This window comes from Camelus ferus, chromosome 6 (genome assembly GCF_009834535.1).
Source record: "Camelus ferus isolate YT-003-E chromosome 6, BCGSAC_Cfer_1.0, whole genome shotgun sequence".
Classification (NCBI taxonomy): Eukaryota; Metazoa; Chordata; class Mammalia; order Artiodactyla; family Camelidae; genus Camelus; species Camelus ferus.
This window is the reverse complement of record NC_045701.1, coordinates 55,956,996-55,977,084: the sequence shown is the minus strand read 5'-3', so window position 1 is coordinate 55,977,084 and position 20,089 is coordinate 55,956,996. Positions and strand designations below refer to the sequence as shown.

The 20,089-nt window shown below is 42.6% G+C and overlaps 1 long non-coding RNA gene across 1 annotated transcript; it reads right to left on the bottom strand.

Annotated features, from left to right (window-relative positions):
- Positions 1-271: 271 nt before the first annotated feature.
- On the bottom strand, positions 272-18,728 carry LOC116664485. Its single transcript, XR_004321012.1, has 4 exons — positions 18,635-18,728; positions 11,229-11,400; positions 1,942-1,981; positions 272-306 (listed from the first exon to the last, which is right to left on the bottom strand). It is a non-coding gene; the product is annotated as an uncharacterized LOC116664485 (long non-coding RNA).
- Positions 18,729-20,089: the final 1,361 nt, after the last annotated feature.

The window sequence follows — 20,089 nt, the reverse complement described above, 5'->3', positions numbered from 1 at the left end:
TGAAGGAGCAAGAAAGGGGCTATGAGGACCAGCAAACAAGGCACCCCATTCAGAAGAAGTGAGGCACTAAAGGTTGCCACTGCCCAGCCTCCCAGGCATGCCCCCACACACCCACTCACCCCACACCTACTCTCTCATAAGCTGCAAATCCACATTCAGAGCTCGGCACTTTAACTTTGCAAATTGGATCGAAAATTCAAATGCTCATAATACCAAGGCCTGATTTCCAGCCCTTGTTTTGTTTTTGCCATTTACCTGTGTCCACAGGCCAGCTGCTTTACCTTTCCAAGACTGCAGTTTCCTCATCTGTCAAAAAAAAAGAGAGTGAGAACCCATCAGGACCTGGGACATTCTGTGATTCCTCTTAGACAAGTCGGTTACAGATACTGTAATGAAAGCCCACCACAGTCAAGTCAACCGGAGGCCCCAGGGGAGAACCCATGAGCCTCACAGCGTTATTTTATGTATCTGGAAGGAAGTCTACTACGAAATAGATTCTATGTCTGCACTTACAAACTTAAAATTTAATAGTGGCAATAACACATGAAACTAGGAAAAGGAAACCAATAAAAGAGTGTACACACAACACCTACAGTTTTATAACATATAAAAATGAGTCTTGATGTTTGAGAATTCAATAAAATATCCACTTCTGCTATGTGTTCCACGATGTAGTGGGTGCTTGAAAAAGGACAAGACATAACCCTCAAGGTACTCCAAGTTTGCCAGGACTCGTGGAGTGCTGGGAACCCAGAGGAGGCATGGGAACTCTGCCTGCAAGTGTGTGGTTCAAGATGACACGGAGGTGAAATGCAGGCTGAGCCCTAAAGCAAGCAGGAGTTAGCTAGAGAGAAAGGAGATTAAGAATCCAAAGTCGAGGAAATGCAATGGGCCAAAGAGCACAGCCTGGAGAGAGCAGCTGCCAATGGTCTGGAGGGACTGGGACACAAATTATTGGAGGTGGGATGGGCAGGGGAGGAGGCTGACGAGGAGAGCAGAGAGGAGTCCTGAGGAGCCGGCAGCCAGGTCCCAGAGGCTGGGATCTACACCAGAGCACAGCTCTGGGGCACCTGGAAGGAATGTTGAACAGAGGGAGGTCACAGTCCATCGTGTACATTCTAGGAAGATTATTCTAAGAGCAGAAATGGAGGACAGGGTGAGTGTGTCCGTGGTGGAGGAGGGACATGAAATAGGGGATGTAGGTAGGAGAAAGTGGTGGTGACCATAATTAATATTAAGAGAAAGAGCTTTTGTCCATATGTTATAAGGAGACAGCCTAAGGTAGGGGTGGATAAACTGTAGCCCATGGGCCAAATCTGGGCCCTTACCTGGTTTTGTGTGGCCCAAACTAAGAATAATCTTTATCTTTTTTAAATGATTGAAACAATCAAAAGAAAAATAGTATTTCATGACACATGAAAATTACATAACATAAAAGCCTTTGCACAGCAAAGGAAATCATAAACAAAACAAAAAGACAACCTACAGAATGGGAGAAAATATTTACAAACAATGCGACTGATGGGATAAATTTCCTAAATATGCAAACAGCTCATACAGCTCAATATAAAAAAAAAAAGAAAACCCAATCAGAAAATGAGCAGAAGACCTAAACAGACATTTCTCCAATGAAAATATACAGATGGCCAATAGGCACATGAAAAGATATGCAACAGTGTTAATTACTAGAGAAATGCAAATCAAAACTACAATGTGTCACCTCACACCAGGCAGAATAGCCATCATTCAAAAGTCCACAAATCATAAATGCTGGAGAGGGTGTGGAGAAAAATAAACCCTCCTACACTGTTGGCACATGTAAATTGACTCAAAGACAGAAAACAAATTTATGGTTACCAAAGGAGGAGGGAGGGATAAACTGGGAATTTGGGTTTAATAGATACATACTACTATATACAAAATGGGTAAAGAAAGACTTACCGTTTAGCACAGGGAACTATATTCAATATCTTGTAGTAACCTATAATGAAAAAATATGAAAACAAATGTATGTATATGTATGACTGAACTATTATGCTGTACACCAGAAATTGACACAACATTGGACATTGACTTTACTTCAATTAAAAATGACCTTACCCCCCCCCAAAATGTAAATGTTTTCAGCTCAAAAGTCATCAATAAATACAAATTAGTGTTACCATTAAAAAAAAAATTACATGAAATTCAAATTTCTGTGTCCATAAATAAAGTTTCATTGGTGCACAGTCATGCCTGTTTGTTTACTATTGTCTGTGACTGCTTTAGCATCACAGTGGCAGAGCTGGATAGTTGCAAAAGACCACATGGCTCCCAAAGCCAAAACTATTTACTCTCTGGCCTTTTACCAAAATGTCTGCAGACACCTGGCCTAAGGCTTGAAGATGAGGGGAAAGTATAGGCTCCTTGAGGGCAGGCATGGTGTTTCCTCCTCTCTGGGCATCAGGCTCACACTTGGCTCATAATAAATGCTCAAAGACTGTTCAGTGCAGGAATGAGTGAGGACCAGGTGGAAATAGTCATAAATTGTAATGATAAAGCTGTCCCAGAGTTTGGCCAAGTAGGAGTTTATCTTGGCAGGATGAACTTCAGATCTGGGAAGGACCTAGTGTTCCACCTCCCCCAGTATATTCTACCACCTTTAGTAGGGCAGGGAGAGACAGGGAAAGGATACCAAAGAGCAAGATGTGAATGACACAAAAAAGATTCAATTTTTTCCATTCTCTTATTTAAAAATAATAATGAGGCTCCGATAGTGAATCAGAACAGGGCAAGTCCCAGGCACACCTCTGGATTACACCACTGGTCTTCTAACTAGTGTTCCTGTCTCTTTTCCCTCCCCTCCAACTTATTTTCTGTGCTGATACCAGGTAATTTTTTGAAACACAAAAGAAGAGAGCGTTCCATGCCCCATGTTTCAGGCTCTCCTAGAAAAAAATCCAAACCCTTGGTCGTGCATAAAGGCCCCGTGTGGTCTGGTTCTTCTTTAGCCATCGCTCACCAAGTCCTCCTTTCAGTGCCACACCCCAGGGACACTTAACAACCTTTAGTTTCCCAAATGGACCATGCTATTTCCCGCCTCCAAGACACTGTTCTTTGTGGTCCCTCTGCCTGACATGTGAACTCTCCCTCCCTGCAGCATCTACTCATTTAATACAATTCAGTTCCAAGGTCACTATAGGTATGTAGCTGACAGATGTGAGGAGAGCACATGGCAGTGGTACCCAGAGAGGTAGCAGACAATAGCGGCAGAGAGGTGGGAAGACTGGATATGGAAAAAAGTGAGTCCCAGGATCCTGCTTATTAGAGGTGAACACAGGGTGAGACAGCAGTGGCAGGCTCCAAGCTGAGGCTGGGACTCGGGATTTGAGTTGCCTTTAGGCTGTGAGAAGCTTTTGATTTTATAAGAGCTGGAGTTCTCAAACTTTGGGGTGCATCAGAATCACCTAGGAGATTTTTAAAACACAGATATCCAACCAGAGTGGCTGAAATTAAGAAGACTGACAATATGAAGTGTTGGTGAGGACACGGAGTAACTGAAACCCTCAAACAGTGGTGGCACGAATCTTAAAACAGTGGAGCTATTACCCATCCAGGTTTCTTTTGTTCCAAGCACAGCAAGCCCAAATGCTAAGACCCCGAGGTGTAGCAGCAAAGTGAAGCTTTATTCGCAAGGCAGCCAGTGAGGAGATGAGAGACAAGGCTCAGGTCCACCTCTCTGAAGACAAAGGGCCGGGATACTTATGAGACAAAGCAGCAGGGTGGTCTGAGGCGTGGGCGGCAAGGGGAGCACAGGGAAAGGTGATTGGGAAAGGTGTGGTAACTGTCAATCTGTGCAGGCATAACTAAGCTACAGGCCTCTGCACGTTCAAATGTCGAGGCACTTAGCACCAACTAAGGGTGGAGTTTTCGGCCCTCTGGCATCAAAAGTCACCGCGGGGACACTCACACATGCCCAGTTGGAGGGTTGGTGGTCCCATCCAGTCTTAACCAGCTCGGCTCCAACTAGTCACAGCTGACTCCAATCTTTTCCCTGTTCCTAAAAACAACTGCGGCAAACATCTTATTGTTTAGGCTACATGCTGCTTGGAGGACACACAAGTCTTAAAACGACCTTGATTAGTGAAGGCAGGTAAGATGGATTTAACTAATGATCACCCATGGTTTCACAGCCATTTCAGAGAACAATCTGGCAGTTTCTCATAAAATTAAACATAAACTTGTTATATGACCAGCAATTCCACTCAAAGACTTTTGCATGATGGTTCACAGCCATTTTATTCTCAGTATTAAAACTCTGTATATAACAACCCAAACATCTATCAAAAAGTGGATGGATAAACAAACTGAGGGATAGCCACACAATGGAATACTACACAGCAATTAAAAGGAATGATCCAATGATATATGCAACAAAATGGATGAATCACAAAATATTACATTCAGAGAAATAAGCCAGATACAAAATAATACACACCCCATGATTCTATTTTTATGAAATTCTGGAAAAGGCCTTAATTATAGTGACAGATGGCAGATCAATGGATGCCTGGGGCCAGGAGTTTGGGCGGTGGGGGAGGTGGTAGGGCCATTGAGTGCAAAGGGCACGAGAAAACATTTTTGGGTGATGGAAATATTCTAGATCTTGATTGTTGATGGTGGTAACAGGGGTGTATGCTTTTATCAGAACTGAACGAACTTTGTACTTAAAATGAGTCCATTTTGTTTGTAAACTATACCTCAGTAAAGTTGACAACAAAAAAGATCCAGGCCCTGTGACAAAACTCCTGAATCAAAATCTCTGTAGGCTGTGCCCAGGCCCAACAGACAGCTCGATTCACACTGGTTTTGCAAATCCTCTCAACACCATTCTACTGATCTGACTGAAAATACCACAGTCATGGCTCCCTTCAGCTCTCTCTTTATCAACCTTGGCCTTTGGAGAGAGTGTGATGTCACAGTCTCTCAGAAGAGACTTCATTAAATGAGAAGGAACCTCATAAGGTCATGCAGAGCAATTCCCTGACTCTGGCCAGTCCCAGGTACAAATCCACTCCCTGGGTTCTGCCTAGTCCCAGTGCATACAGGAGAGGACTCCAGAGTCTCCTTGAAATAGGCTGTTGAGTGGGCTTCCCACTCACAATCCTCCACGGGGGACACCTCCAAACAGAAGCCCACAGCTAAATCTCTCCAAAGTGAACAAACGAGCTCTCCACCCCCGAAGCTCCCAGGTGAGCCAAGCAATACTGCAGTCAGGTTATTCCAAAAGCAGTTCGGTTTGTGACATTAGGTAATTTACTTTTCTGCTCACCTCTCTATGGAAATTAAGATAGTTGTGCACTGCACATACTTAACATGCAACCGTGCCTGATTAAAAAAAAAGTCTCAACTTTGGGTTGTAGAAAATGACAATTTTCAACTAAAATAAATATGCCACTTTAGGAAAGGATGAGTAATTGTGTCTGTGATGTTTCTCAGGATGGGTTCAGGAGTCTAGAGTGTAGTGCAGTATGTGACACTCCCTGTGATAAAATGCTTCTCTGTGGCAGTAACGAGCACTCCAGGGCTTCTTCAGCCTGTTTAATCGTGTGAGACAGCTGATTAGATGTTTAGCATACTGTAATTTGGAAAGCAATGCATTATGGGTTAAACTACCACCCAAACACTACTAATAAATTACAGTCAAAGGTAGAAATGGATATGATATTGTCTTCAGCAGTAGAAACTTTACCTTCCTGGGGTTGACTGCCTTGAACAGGGCTGCTGCTCCTCAGGCACCAGCATTAATAGAACAGATTGCTGGTAAAATAGAGCTAGTGTCACAAAGGATTGCTGCATAAAGAACAGCTTGAATCACATCATCTCCCACCAATGTCAAAGAAAATTCCATACCCAAGTCAGAGGGACTTTTACAGGATTATCGGGAAGATGATTTTTGTCACTGATGCTTTTATTTTTGTTTATGTCTTTAAATTTTTTTTTTCAGTTTTAAAGCAGCCTGATTCGATAGAAAAAAATTCTTGATCTGGGTCTTTCATTAAGTAAACGTGGAGTCAAGCAGGTCAACATCCCTAAATAATGTAAGGCAAAATTACACAACTCTCAGAAAAATAAATGATGGAGCAAAATATCCATACACTAGTGCATCTTGGATATCTTTAGCATTAGAACAAATAGGTAAAGGCTTTGGTGCCTCAACAAAGCAGGTGAGAATATTTGTCATATCCTAGCCTGGGAATGAAAGAGATTTTTTCTGGACTGACAGGGGTGGTGGCATTTGTAGTGGACATTATAGTAACTATTACTTACAAGCACTCTGTTGTGATGGTGTATGTCTCAAAGAGTTGTGAAGATGATTGAAAGGATGTACATGAAGCACTTGGTGCAGTTCCCAGGACATTGTGAGTGCTTAACAAAGGGTAATTACCAATCACCGTCATCCATGTCATCCTTAACTAGATTTTAGAAATAGAGGAATTGAGGATCACAGTGACTCAGTAGCTTGCCAGTGCTGTAAAGTAGGAAGGGTCCTAACAGGACTGTAACTTGTGTCTGAGTGACTTGAAGTCCATGGTTTTAACCAGTCTCTAGCACTTTCTTGGTTTGTAGCTCCATGAGCCTGCTGAGAAGATTATTTCCCCCAATACCAAATTAGTCTCCTTGATCCAGGTAAATAACTGAGATTTTGGAAACAACTCAGAGGTCTATATTTATCTACTGCTGGGTCTCTAGTTAGAGCACTTGAGCTGAGTGAAGGGGGTTCACAGGCTGATGGGCGTGTGTGGGAAGGGGTAAAACTGTGTCAGGCTAAGGGAATGGCTTTGCGTACATCCCTATTGGAAGTACCCTGGCTCCTGCACCTTCCCCACTCCTCCTGTCCTAAATCAGAGGTAGTTTTCACAAGTATGCAGAGCACACAGATACCTGGGTTGCTGGGATTCATCCTACAGATTTGGTGAATTTAGGGTCAAGCTGTGTTAATGACTTTACAGTTTCTCCCAAGAAAATACATAAGGTGTCTAAAGTCAAGTATATTTAATAAGTTATCTTTTTCATAAGGACATGCATTTCAGACCTAAGTGATGAAAACCACTTAGCTCACCTATAGTTGAGGACACAAATCCATCTGTACTCAGAAAGTATCGCAGAAACCAGAAACTGACAATGTTCACGGGCAGCACAGAGAAGGGTTCGGTTGCTAGGATGCCCACTGATGCATAAATAGATAAGGACTCACAAAATCTTATTAATAAAGTTGATATGTCTTTGGTTGACTGGCCAACTATGGCTGCTTTCAAAGTCATTAAACTTCAGACCAGACCCAAGATTTATTAAGAGATCTTGCTGCCTGATAGTCTGTAGGGATATTTTTATAGCAGTTGCTACTATCATGTTCTGCCACTGGGTAAATTTCCAGCAACCAAGGTTTTGAGAGAAACTGAAATCAAGTTTAATAAAATTCAACCACAACAAGAACGTGATAGGAAACAAAATAGAAAATGCCAGAGACCAATGATTTCCTCGTTGGTAATTTTCCATAATTGACATTAAATAATTATTTTAGGAATTCAGAGAAGAGATTTTTTGCTTTACATGAAAACACTGTTGATTCGTTATCACCATCATCATCACCGTCACATTATTGAGCACTCATCACATGCAAGGCATTGTGCTAAGTACTGCATCTCATTTAGTCCTCCCAATATCTCTACAAAAGAGATGTATCCATCCTCAATCCTAATTGAGACACACAGAGGGATATCTAATATCTCAAAATATCTCAAGAGATGTAGAACATTTTCTCCAAAAATGTCTGAGCAAATTAACCTCAATGTATTTATTTTTTTTTAAGAAACAGATGTATGCCATCCATCACTTTTAGTTAGAAGAGGCATTTGATAAAATCAAAATAAATAAAATGGGATGCCTAAATCCCCAAATAGTGGGGATTATGCCTTTAAAGCATCTAGGAAGTTACCGAAATCTTATACCTGGCCTACGAATATACAAATTGATTAAACCAGTTCTTTGGGGAAACTTATTTGAAGCAATGCTTAAGGATTAAGCTGCAGAGAGTCAGCTCCTTGAGAATACAGAAACGTGCTGTGTTACCTTCCATAGTCAGAGCCCTGCGAAATACTGTAAAACAAGGAGCGGCATCTTATCTCTGAACGAGGTGAATGCACACAATGAGGGAAGGACTGAATCACACTGCAAGACAAAGAGGGAATCGTCCTTCTGCGTTTTCTGAGCCCTCCTCCCTTCCTCCAGAGGGTACACCCATCTACCCTCTGGAGACAGGTCTAAGTGCCAACAGGTGCTGCTTTCAAGGGATTGCAAATGACATTTTAAAGACTTCTTTTCTAACTTCATTTGCAGATCTTACCACTGAAAACATTCATCTTTATAAACATCTCTTTTCACATTTCTGTCCTCTTCCCTCTAGGAGAGTCAAGGCAGAATTCCTATAGTGCTCCCTTTCTTAATGGAGTGTTCAAGGGCTAAAGGTGATCTAAATATGTCCCACTAAAACTAGTGTCTTAGTTTGGATTCAAAAGATGTTCTGAGATAAAGACTTGAATACTAGCAGTTTATTTAGGTGGTGGTCCTTGGGAGTGGACTTGAAGTAGTGGGAACATGAGATAAGGGAGGGAGAAAGCTAATAACTGGTGCAACAATGAGATTACTACCATGGGCACCTGAGGGACTCGGGGACTCTCGACAACACCATGTGGAACACACCCCACTGGGCAATATCCACCAACTCCCATTCCCCACTGGGGAGGAGGGCTGCCCAGGGCATGAGCTCCTCTTGACTTCCTGTTGACGCTAGTGTACTCGTGGAGGGTGGGCAACGAGCAGGAGAAACTCCTCCAGTAGAGAAGTGAGCTGCAGGTGCTTGAGGAGGGGAGCTACTGGGGTGCTGGAAACTGCCTTCCCCAGCAACTGCAGGTGGATTCAGGTTGGCTGGGGGATATGGGACAGGGCAACTGCTTTTCGCTTACTCCCACTCTCTCTTCTCAAATATGCTTCAAAAGTTCTTGATCAAGTTGCCTTAGGGAAGAATCGTACCTCTGTCCCTTACCAGTTATGTAACTAAAGGCTGACTTCACCTCTCCAGTTCTCGAATCCTTTAACAGGGACATGGTGACAGTACCCACTTCATATGGCCTTGAGGAGATTTAAATATGAAAACACACTGAGAAGCTCTTAGCACAGTGAACAGGGTACACAATAAAGCACTGGCCATCATTGTCAGTTTTGTCTGTCTTACCTTTTGTTTATGTTTTTAAGAAGAAATAGCATGGGACTAGGGATTTTGAGAGCTTGGTTTCAGCCCTAGCTCTGCAACTATCTAGCTGTATGATCTTGAGAAAGTCATTTAATGTTTCTGGGTCTGAGTTTCCTTATCTGGTAAATAAAGGGGTTGAAATAAATGAGTGTTTGGTGGGGGAGGGAAAGGGTTTTAGCCGAGGAATCTTGAATTCAAACCCAAACACCTGAAATGTCAAAGTGTGGAGACTGGAAATCCAAACAGCTTAGTCAGGTTTTTTGTTGTTGTTGTTGTTGTTTTGTTTTTTCTTCTTTTTTAAAAAAATCAGTGGACTTAATACTGGGTTCCTTAAATCTCTTCCCTTTACAAGCAATGGAATATCCAAACGAGCTGGCTTAAGAAGAAAATGGGGGATATTGACTTAAGAAGTGGGAATAATATTCCCATATAGATTACCTTAATTGTGGCTGAATCTAGGGGCCAAGTGATACCATCAGTACCATGTTTCTCTGCACACTTCAGCTCCACCCTCTCTCTGCTGCTTCCATCTTAGACAGGCCTGCCTTCCTGGTGGCAAGAAGGCTGCCAACAGCTCTCCATCTACCTCCTATCTTAGACCACAGGAGAAAAGGTTCCCCCCAAGAGGTATTTAGTCTTAAGGCTGACTCTTACTGGCCCAAATAAGGGTGAGACAGGCTCATATCTGAGCCAATCACTGTAACAGGACAGGAAATATGCTCATGCATTGTCTTGGACCACAGGTCCACTTTGAAAATATATTGGGAGCAGTGCAGGAAGGATGGTTATCATGTGGCAAAAACAACCAATGCCCACTGTGAGTTTAGCCTACTCCAACCTCTAATATGTTTACTCTGCTGACTCCTTCTTGCCTTCTGGGTTTTATGAAAACCTCTGAATTTCACCTCATCCCTTTGCCACATTTCCTTGCTGTCAAACCCACATCCCCTAACTGAGTAACTAATGGGTCGATAAGTTGCGTGAAACTGTCAATCTGAATTCTGTGGGAAAAATAAGACAACTCTGAGACCAGATCTTTATCCGCAAGGAGTTTATAATCCATCTGGGTATAAAAACAGAACTATCCTGGTTAGGCAGGACCATAAGCAGTACAAGTTCTTAAAGGGAGAGATGAATACTATGAACAGCTCCAGGTATACTAAAATGATGGTCAAATCTAACAGGATGAAATTCAAAAAGGGTAAATATAAGTGCCTACACTTAGATCTAGGGGCCCTAGGGAGTGGGGAGGGTACAGCTCAGAGGTAGAGCATGTGCCTAGCATGCACAAGGTCCTGGGTTCAATCCTCAGTACCTACAATAAATTAAAAAAAAAAAAAAACCTAATTATCTCCCTCCCCAAAAAAGAATGGTTAAGAAAAAAAAAATACACAGGGGGCCATTGAAGGTTTTTAACCAGGACAGTGATAGAGTTAAAGCAGTGATTTAGGAAGAATTACTCAGCAATACATATGGATAGGTCAGACCAGGAAAAGATGGGAAGGCAGGGGCTAGTTTAGAGTCTACTGCAATAGTGTTTGTATAGAATGAGGTTACAAACCCTAGATCTGAGGTATTAATGGAAATGAAAAGACAATGCATATAGAAATGAACGGGTTGTAGAAGGTAGAGAAAATGAGTTAAGTAAGAAAATTGTCCATGAAGATTTGAGGCTGGAAGACTAGGGAATGATGCCATTAGAAATAAGAAGGTGGGAGGAAGGAACACTGACTGGGAGGTCAGGGCAGGATGGAGAGTGGAGCGGGAAATAAAGTGTTCTAGACTTGCTACATTCGTGATGCTCGAGAGACATGCAGGTGGAAATCTTCAAAAAGCAGCTGGAAGTTTGGTTCAGGGTCAGGGGAGTGAAGATAGTAATTAGGGAGTCAACTTCTTAGATGTAGGAGCAGATGAGATGAGATTTAATGTCACTTACCTGTCAAAACAATAGAGCATCAGAGAAGAGACCCACACCTTTTGGCTCCTCCATTTGCTGGCTGAGTGACCTCCGCCTCAGTCTCCTCATTCATACATTGGAGTTAAGTAATAGTAAAAGTGGCATTGACTGTGATGCAGAGTCTACAGTTGGCTCTCTTCTCTTGTACATGCTGTAAGGAGGTGCAGTTCCTGATCAGTCATTCTGAGTTACACCACTGCCTGGAAACAGTTTTGTACCATTTGCTACCTGGCCCCAAGTGTGCTTCACTCTCTCCATAGAGCATGCCCAAGGCTCTACATGTTAACACCCATTTTTTTTTCAGCTAGACCACAGTAAATATGACTTGTGCAAAACACACTTCGCATATTATCTTAACATTGTTTGATAACTTCCCCCCCACACACACACACACTCCCCATTGCCTACTACGTCTGCCTCCCGGTGGAAAAATTTGAAAAAGACTTTCTTGCCAAACTTCTACTGAATTTATCTTTGAACCAAGTTTAAGTTTTCTAAGTATTTCACTCTCCTGCTCTCTATCTTAAAATTCTCAAAATGCATGTCCTATCCAGTGTTTCTGCCAATAAGAAGGACAATGAATGCCCATTGTCCCCTTTATCATTAAGACAGAGCATCTATGTGACAGTTCTTTCTCACATTAGAATTTGAAACCAAGAGATAAGTTATTTGGACAGAAACATTTCCCCTGCTGCATAGCAATGGGCTGGCATCCAAGCAGGGCCTAAGGACACCTCTCCAAATGGCAGATGGCAAAGAACTGGCTTTGTATGAGTAACTCAACCTGATGATGACATTTAATAATTCCAAGCCTGATCCTGGAGACTCTGCCAGTGCAGAGAGCACTCCTACTGCCATTTCCAGTTTTGAAGCATCCTCAACAGGAAGCATGCATGCATTTAAAAAAATCATATTTAATATATATGTGTGTGTGTTTAGAGGCTGAAGTGTACTGTACTGTCCCACACAAGCTGGCATTAACTCTTGCTGGTTCATAAGTATTGCTTTTAATAAATCATTATTGCTATATTTATGTATCTCCAGCTTCTGAGCCAAATTATAATCCTTAGAAGATAGGTGCCACCTACTTAAGTACAGCAACATTGTTATACATTCACTATTTACTGAGTATTTATTATATGGTAGATACTGAAATTACTCTCTTAATTTTCACAGAAATCCCATGAGGGATGTATTATTAACTCACATTCCAGGCGAGGAAAGTTAACGAACATGCTTAACGCTATACAGTTAGCAATGGTGGGCTGGAAATTTGAATTATTAGAGTTTTCACAGGCCAGTTCTCTTTTCTATCTTGATTATTATCAGGAATCAGTCAGCATTTGCTAAATCAGTGAATAAGTGAGGGACTGACTCTAAAATTCACACCTTTAACCTCTATGTTGTATTGGACTAATTTACAGTCACAGTAACAAATCCAAAGCCCTTGGATATTACATATATTCCCTAGATGTAGATAGCTGACAATTACATAAAACTGAGTTGTCTTAAAAAAAGGAGCACCAGAATGGGTAAACTGTGGTACATCCAGATAATGGAATATTATTCGGCACTAAAAACAAATGAGCTATCAAGCCGTGGAAAGATATGAAGGAATCTTAAAATATTACTAAGTGAAAGAAGCCAATCTGAAAAGGCTACACACTGTATGAATCCAACGACATACATGACATTCTGGAAAAGGCTAAACTGTGGAGACAGTAAAAGATCAGCATTATCAGAGGCTGGGGGTGGGAAGAGATGATGAGGCAGAGCACAGAGGATTTTCAGGGCAGTGAAAATACTCTTTATGATACTATAATGGTGGATACGTGTCATTCTACATTTGTCCAAACACAGAATAAACACCAAGAGTGAACCCTAAAGTAAACCATGGACTTTGGTTGATAACGATATGTTAATGTAGGTTCATCAGTTGTAACAAATACACCACGAGTGAGGGATATTAACAGTAGTGGAGGCTATGAATATGTAGGGGCAGGCAGTATATGGGAAATTCCCTATACCTCCCTCTCTTTTACAGTGAACCCAAAAGTGCTCTGAAAAAAATAGTCTTTAAAAAAAAAGGTAACAACAAGGGAACAAAACAGACCAAGGTGATCCATGCATGGGGAAAACCTCCACTGCACTCTGGTCATCTTTATCACAACGGCTGACCACCTCCAATCCTCAGGTCACAATCTGGACTCAGATCACAACCACCAAGGAGTGGCCAAAGACATAGATCAGCTTGGGTTTGGACCATTAATTTCACACATTAGGATTATGACTTCAGGGAATTAAAACAAATTTGCAGAGGATTTACTGTGAGCAAGGCCTTGTGCTAGGTTCTCGGGTTGAGCTCCAACCTTCCAACCCACAGTCTGGGTTTCTGCAGTATCTGGGAAGCATTGCTGCCATTTCCTTCCCGGGGATCTTAGTGATGGCCCAAGAGGCTGCTAAACACAATGTCCACGCACCATATTCCTTGACATTATACAGCTACCGAAGCAGCATATGGGTGAAACTTGGCAAGTGGCTCTTGCTCTCTGCTACCCAAATGTGCCAACATTTGTCTATAGTTGATGACTATAAGGAATGAAAGTCCATTCATGTTCGGTTCTCCTCCAGCTCTTTTCAACCCATCTCTCCTTCTAACAAGTGAGTTTTTCTTTCTATTAGAGGTTATCTCTTGAGTTCACTGTCGAGTCCATTTTAATTCTTGCATTCCCTTATGAGATATTCATTCAAAATGAATTGCTATCCTGTCAGTTACATAGCTCTGCTCCCAGCGTGGGAATTGTATTTCTTTAATGGCTTTATTCCTCTAAACATATTCTTTTTCGAGGTCTCCATTATCCCCCAGTCCTTGGAGGGAACCACTGGCAATCATAGAATAGTGCTCTCTGCTGCCTAGAGGCTTGAGAAACAAACCCGAAATATTTTAAAACTAAAAGAGCTCCCGAACTGATGTGTGTCCTGGATTGACTGTTACTGGGCACTGAGCACCAAACACAGTACAGAACAGCAATTATTCTTCCCGGCAGTCAGGGTGCCAAATGAATTTTTTCTGCACTTAAAAATGGACAGAGGTTTGCAGTAATTGAATGAAATAATGTACAATAATTTAAAATATTGTTCATTTGGAGAGAGATTAGGCTTTAATTAAATGGTGTCATTTAATATACCGTCTAGCAGATACTATAATTGGTTTCTTTAGCAGAGAACACAGTAATATCTAGGCTTACTGAAGTGATAATGGTACTAATTTAGCCCAGTGGACACATAAACAGCTTGGCTGTTTCTGACACCCCCGGTGAACAAGAAGCTAGCTTTGAACATGACATCTGCATAAACTCTTAATCAGTCATTTCTTTCCAAAATAAAATTACTAATCACCCAGCCTAAACAAACACTGTTTATACAAAACAGGTACAATATCTAGGATTTTCAGGGATATTAAGCTGTTCATTTCTCTAGATACAAAAAGGTAGGATTATCTTCAAAGCAGTAATGAAATTTCATTTGAGCAGGGAGAATGGCTTGTATTGTTTTTAAAACCTGGTATAAATGCAAACCTGCACCCCTAGTTCGTTCAAAGAGGGCAGACAATTTTCTGGCACAACCACAGTTGTGTATTTTAACTCCTGTTTTCTGCTGGTCATTTACAAGGACATTCTCATTTCCAGGCTTGGCTCCTGTTTCCTCATGGCTCATTCTCGAAATGTGATACAATAAGGTCCTATTCTCCTCAGCCATTCTGCTTGATAATTCTGAACAAAGCCAGAAGGGGGAAGGGGCAGGGAGGGGGAGAATTTAACTGAATCTAGAAGAAAAAAAAAAAATTGCCTTCTAAGCTCTAATGCCCCAGACAAATTACAAAGTAACCAGAGATTAGATTAAATGCCTTTGCTAAATTCTTTGTTTTCAAAAATATATGCACTGCACCTAGGGATGGAAAACTTTCATTTCCCTGTTTGCAAGGGACAGGTCAACCTGTTTTTTTTTTGGAAAAGAATGGAAACATTGATTATGGCAAAGAGCTAGCTGGGTCACAATGTCAGAATAACAGGCTGGCCCTATCATTGGGTGGGGATCACAGGATAAGGTCTCAGGGGTGTAACTCCACCTTTACAGACTTTCCAATGGATTATCAGGGATTTGGTGCAGCACTTCAGGACTCCTCCCTGCCCCATTAGAACTCAAGGGAGGGTGTACCCGGCTTTGTCCTCAGAAGATGAGAAATGTAATGGAGGATACTGGAATGATTTGCAAATGGCATTCTGAAAACCCTAAAATCAGGATACTCCCTGCAAATTCAAGAGAGCCGGCCACCCATGCTGAGCTGAATAAAGGCAGCCTGGGAGTGAGCCTGGGTCTCCACAGTCAAAGGACAAACTTCCTGCCAATGCAGCTGCACACCAAAACACAACTCTCAGGGACCACTGCAGTCGCTGGAGCCCATCAGGATGCCTTTATCCTTGGGTTCTCGTCCACACTCACTGGACTGAACACTAAAAAGTGACTGGGCTCTGGACAGTTAGAGCCTCCACTTTGCCTTCTTACAAATTACTCTTTAAACCAGGGCCATCCAGTTGTGCCCAGAGCACCAGTTCTGGAAGGTCCTCACTGATCCCCTAACTGCCACATCCAGTGACCTGGCTTCAGCCCTTGTCCTTCTTGGCCTCTTCGGGGCAATTCACGTGGAGAAGTGCCGTCTGCCCACGTGGTCTCCTCCACGGACCACAGCAGTCTTATGTTAGATCCTTCTTCCTTTCTCTCGGACTGCTGGAGGAATTGTTCTAGAATGTGGACATGCTCACGTTTCCCCCATTGAAATCTTTCTTTGACTTCCAGTTCCTATAGGATATAAACCAAACTCAATGGCATGGTATGCAAAGGCCTTCAAAGATGGCTTCAAACATCCCAATTTTTCTTGCCGTGTTTCTTGAAACTTCCTCACTAATATCTATCAATTACCCCTGCCACACACACATTCTTGTGATTATCTTAGCACTCCATGCTTTTCCAGGTTTATGTGTCTTTGCTCATTTCCTCCCCTTTTCTCTTTTTCTTTCTTCTTCACCCAATTGGACCCCTCATCTCTCAAAATCCTTCAAACTCCATGCAGGCAAGACTGCTCCTGTCTTGTGCCTCACTGAGACCTAGCACAGAGCATGGCATAGTGCAAGCATGCAATGTATGTTTGCTATGAGTTAAGTTGAGGTTCCCAAATATTTAGTCACACTGTCCTTTATGTGCCCACTAAATTTTCTACATTACATTAAGCATCATAATTTTTATTTTGTACCTTAATTATCTGGATGGGAATCACACCTACCAAAAGTGAGTTTATCCAAGTCAGAGACCTTATCTGAAGATGAAGAAGGAGGACGTGGGAGGTGACCAGGCAAGCATCAAGAGGTGGAGTTCCCCCAGAACACCTGTGCCCCTCCCGCTTCCTGGTGAGGGTGGGAGTGAGGTACTTCCATAAGTTTGCCACCTCTAGCCAGGCGTCTTTTTCATCATGGCTCCTGGATTCCTGCGGTGACCCAGGAGTCACAAAACAGGAAAGGACTGATTGGCGCTTCACCCACAGCCAACTCACAGCCTCCCTCAGGGATAAAGAAGCCTGTTCTAATCTAATCAAAGGGCTGCTTCATAAGGCTTCAGTTGCCCGGATTCTCTGCATTCTCCTGCCTACTCCCTTAGACACCCACCAGGAAATAGCAGCAGCCTCCCAAGCCTGCAAGATGAACCCACTGGGATTACAGCCATTCCCCACAATTGAGCAAACTGCCTCTCAAAATGCCCATATATTTTGCATTAAACACAGTGTATCAAATTAAAAATAAAACTCCAGTTGTTTGGTTAATGGTTTTCCCAGGCCTGAGGTTGAGACCAGACCACTGATCTGCCTCTTCGAGAACGTCGTCTGGCTTTGCCGCTCACCACAGACGCAGTTTAGCTATTATGTGGCACGTGGAGCACTTTGAGTTATTCTTAAACCTAATGTCCAATTAACTGAGAAAGGGGATTCATTAAATAATTTAAACTAGATGCAAATTAAAGGGCAGTTTTCTCAGTTGTATTTGCAAAGAAGTTCAATTTGACTGAAAGAAGTAATCATGTGAGCCCGTGTGGGTTTGGGACATTCTCTAACGGGGGTAATTTTGAAGCAGCTCCATTTTCATCTTCTTTCGATGAGTAGCAGAGGGAATTCTTGCCTGTGACACCCATATACAACATTTTCTCCTAGACAGTGTGTTTGAACTTAACTCTTTGAAAAATTGTGTAAAAGAGTTTTGGTCATAACTGTATGTTCAGGTTTTACTTGAAGACCTGTTAGACTAGATGATGAGTCATGCTCATTGCCAAGATGCTAGGAGAAAATCCCCGAGTACCATCTGGAAAACCGGTTGGTTGTAGACATCATTTATGTCAGTTTATTCTTAGAAGCGCTGGGAATAGAACTCAGAATACTTTACTTGTACTCCAGTGCCTTCCTACCTCACCTGCTTGATGTTACACCAGGGAGACTTACAGTCCAGAGCTGAGTCACAAGGAACGCAGTTTAGGGGGTTCTGGCTAATTCACCAGGTGTCTGTAGAATGCACTCCTGTGCTAGGGAATGGGGGAGGAGCAAATTGATCTCCTGTTCCTGAGAGTTGGCTTCTCTAAATTTGCATGCAGTTCTTAACGCCAAAAGGAAACAAATCAAGGTTACAGAAATCCTTCAAGTCTTTCTCTTAAGTCCAGGGCTTGATCCAGTCCCCCAGGGCTTGACCCAGTCCACCAGGGCTTCTAGAACGACTTCCACCCTGAACATTCCACTATTCCTTTTTCCAATCAGTGGATCCAAAGAGAAGTATATAAAAACAATCCCTTCAGTGGCCCTTTCTCAGATGACCCAAGTCCCAAGTTCATTCTCACAATCACCTACTGAACTCTCAACTCTGTGGGTCAAAGGAGCTGTTCTCACAGGCAGTCTTTTTCCCAGGTACAATTTCCTAAACAGACTTTTTTGGGCCTAGAATTTTGTCTTTTACTCTCTTCAGTCATCATCATCATCATCATCATCATCATCATCATCATATTTATATTATCATTTACATCAAAATGCTTACTTCTAGTTGCCCTCTTAGTAAAGAGCAGATACTTAGTACAACCCCCTCTCCCTTCACAATAATCAGGCTGGGGAGACAGCACAGGTCCTTCAATGATCAGATTCCCTCTTCTAGATGGTCCACACTGCTCCCCATGCTGGTTTCCAACTGCTTGTCCTCACAGGAGTGAGGCACTGGGTTGGCAGCTGTTCCTAGTGGGGGATCTCCCATCAGCAGCAGCACCTCCCACCTTTCCTGTGCCCTACCGCAGTTTGTCACCTGGGAAACTTCCAGCTGCTCCAGTCCACGGCTTCTCTTGCTTCCTGGATCAGGTCTATAATTTCCTAGTAGCTTGAAAACTTTGTATGCAGTCTCAGCGCCACTTTTAGAGAATGGTTCCTCAGAGGGTTCACTTGGAGTCTTCCAGAAGTGCCTAAAAAGCTGAACCACCCCTTGAACAAACATTACGAAAAAAAAAAAACATAATGACATTTATAAAGAGGTCTAGCATTTCTACATGCATTATTTATTTTCATTTTCAGAAAAAGTCGTATGAAGTAGGTAGTATTATTTTATGCATGAAGATCATGGCAAAAAGCCCAAATTCTTGTGTTCCCCTGCCCTCACTTTCCGTTTTGTGAGGCATAAGGAAACCTAATTATTCTGCTCTGGTCACTCCTGTGCCCATCTATGATTCCCCATTGTCTGCAGAATAAAATCCTAATACCTTAACCTAGGGCACAAGGCTACATGCAATATGATTAAAGCCTTCCTTTCCCATTTTGCCTCTTGTGCGCAAGCTCTGGTCCAGCCAGAGTGAAGTACCACGTGCCTCACACTCACACATCGACAAGAGACACCTTGATGCTATGAGAAAAGCACTAGATTTAGATACAGACAGATTTTTTTTTTCAGATCCCCAACTCTACCATTAACGAGCTATTTGAATCTGAGAAAGTAACACACTCTCTGAGCTCTGGTTTTTAAAAATCAGCTTATTCATTTGATATACATTTATTAGTGAGCAACTAGACATGGTCCTTTCTGTTCTGGAGCCCACCCTCTGGGAGGGATGGGAGATGGGAGCTCAACCTTGGTGCAGTCAAGGGAGAGGGGCACTCAGAAAGGAAGTGCAGATCAGGGAACTGAAAGACATTTGGAATGACTGGAGGATGGATGTGTGGGATGAGAGAATGTTCCAAGATGAGGCTGAGGAAGGAAGCAGAGGCCAGATCATGCAGGCTCTTTAAGCTTTGTTCAGGAATCCTTTTTTCCTAAGAAAAACCCCTGATTCATGGGGTTTTAATCAGTGGAAGAATGTGACCAAATCTGCATTCTACATTGATCCCTTTGGCCACTGTGTGGAGACTGGATTGAAGGAGGATGGGGTGGGAGGGCAAGACAGGAAGCAGCAAGATCAGCTAGTGGAAGGTGGTTGCAATAGTGCATGAGAGATGGTGATGGTCTGGACCAAGGCAGTGGCAACAAGGGTCCAGAAAAGTGGGTGGATTCCAGAGATGTTGAGAGGGTGGAGCCAACAGGGCTTGATGAGGCTGAGGGGCAGAAGGGGAGGAATCAAGAACTATGAGCAGGAATCAGGCTTAGGCAACAGAATGGATAGTGATGTCATCTGTCTGGGCAGACATGCAGGAAGTGAGGGAGCTGGGTCAGCAGAGGGAGAAGTAAGTGTTGAGTTCAGCTTAGGTGCTTAAAGAACAGACAATACCACCCAAT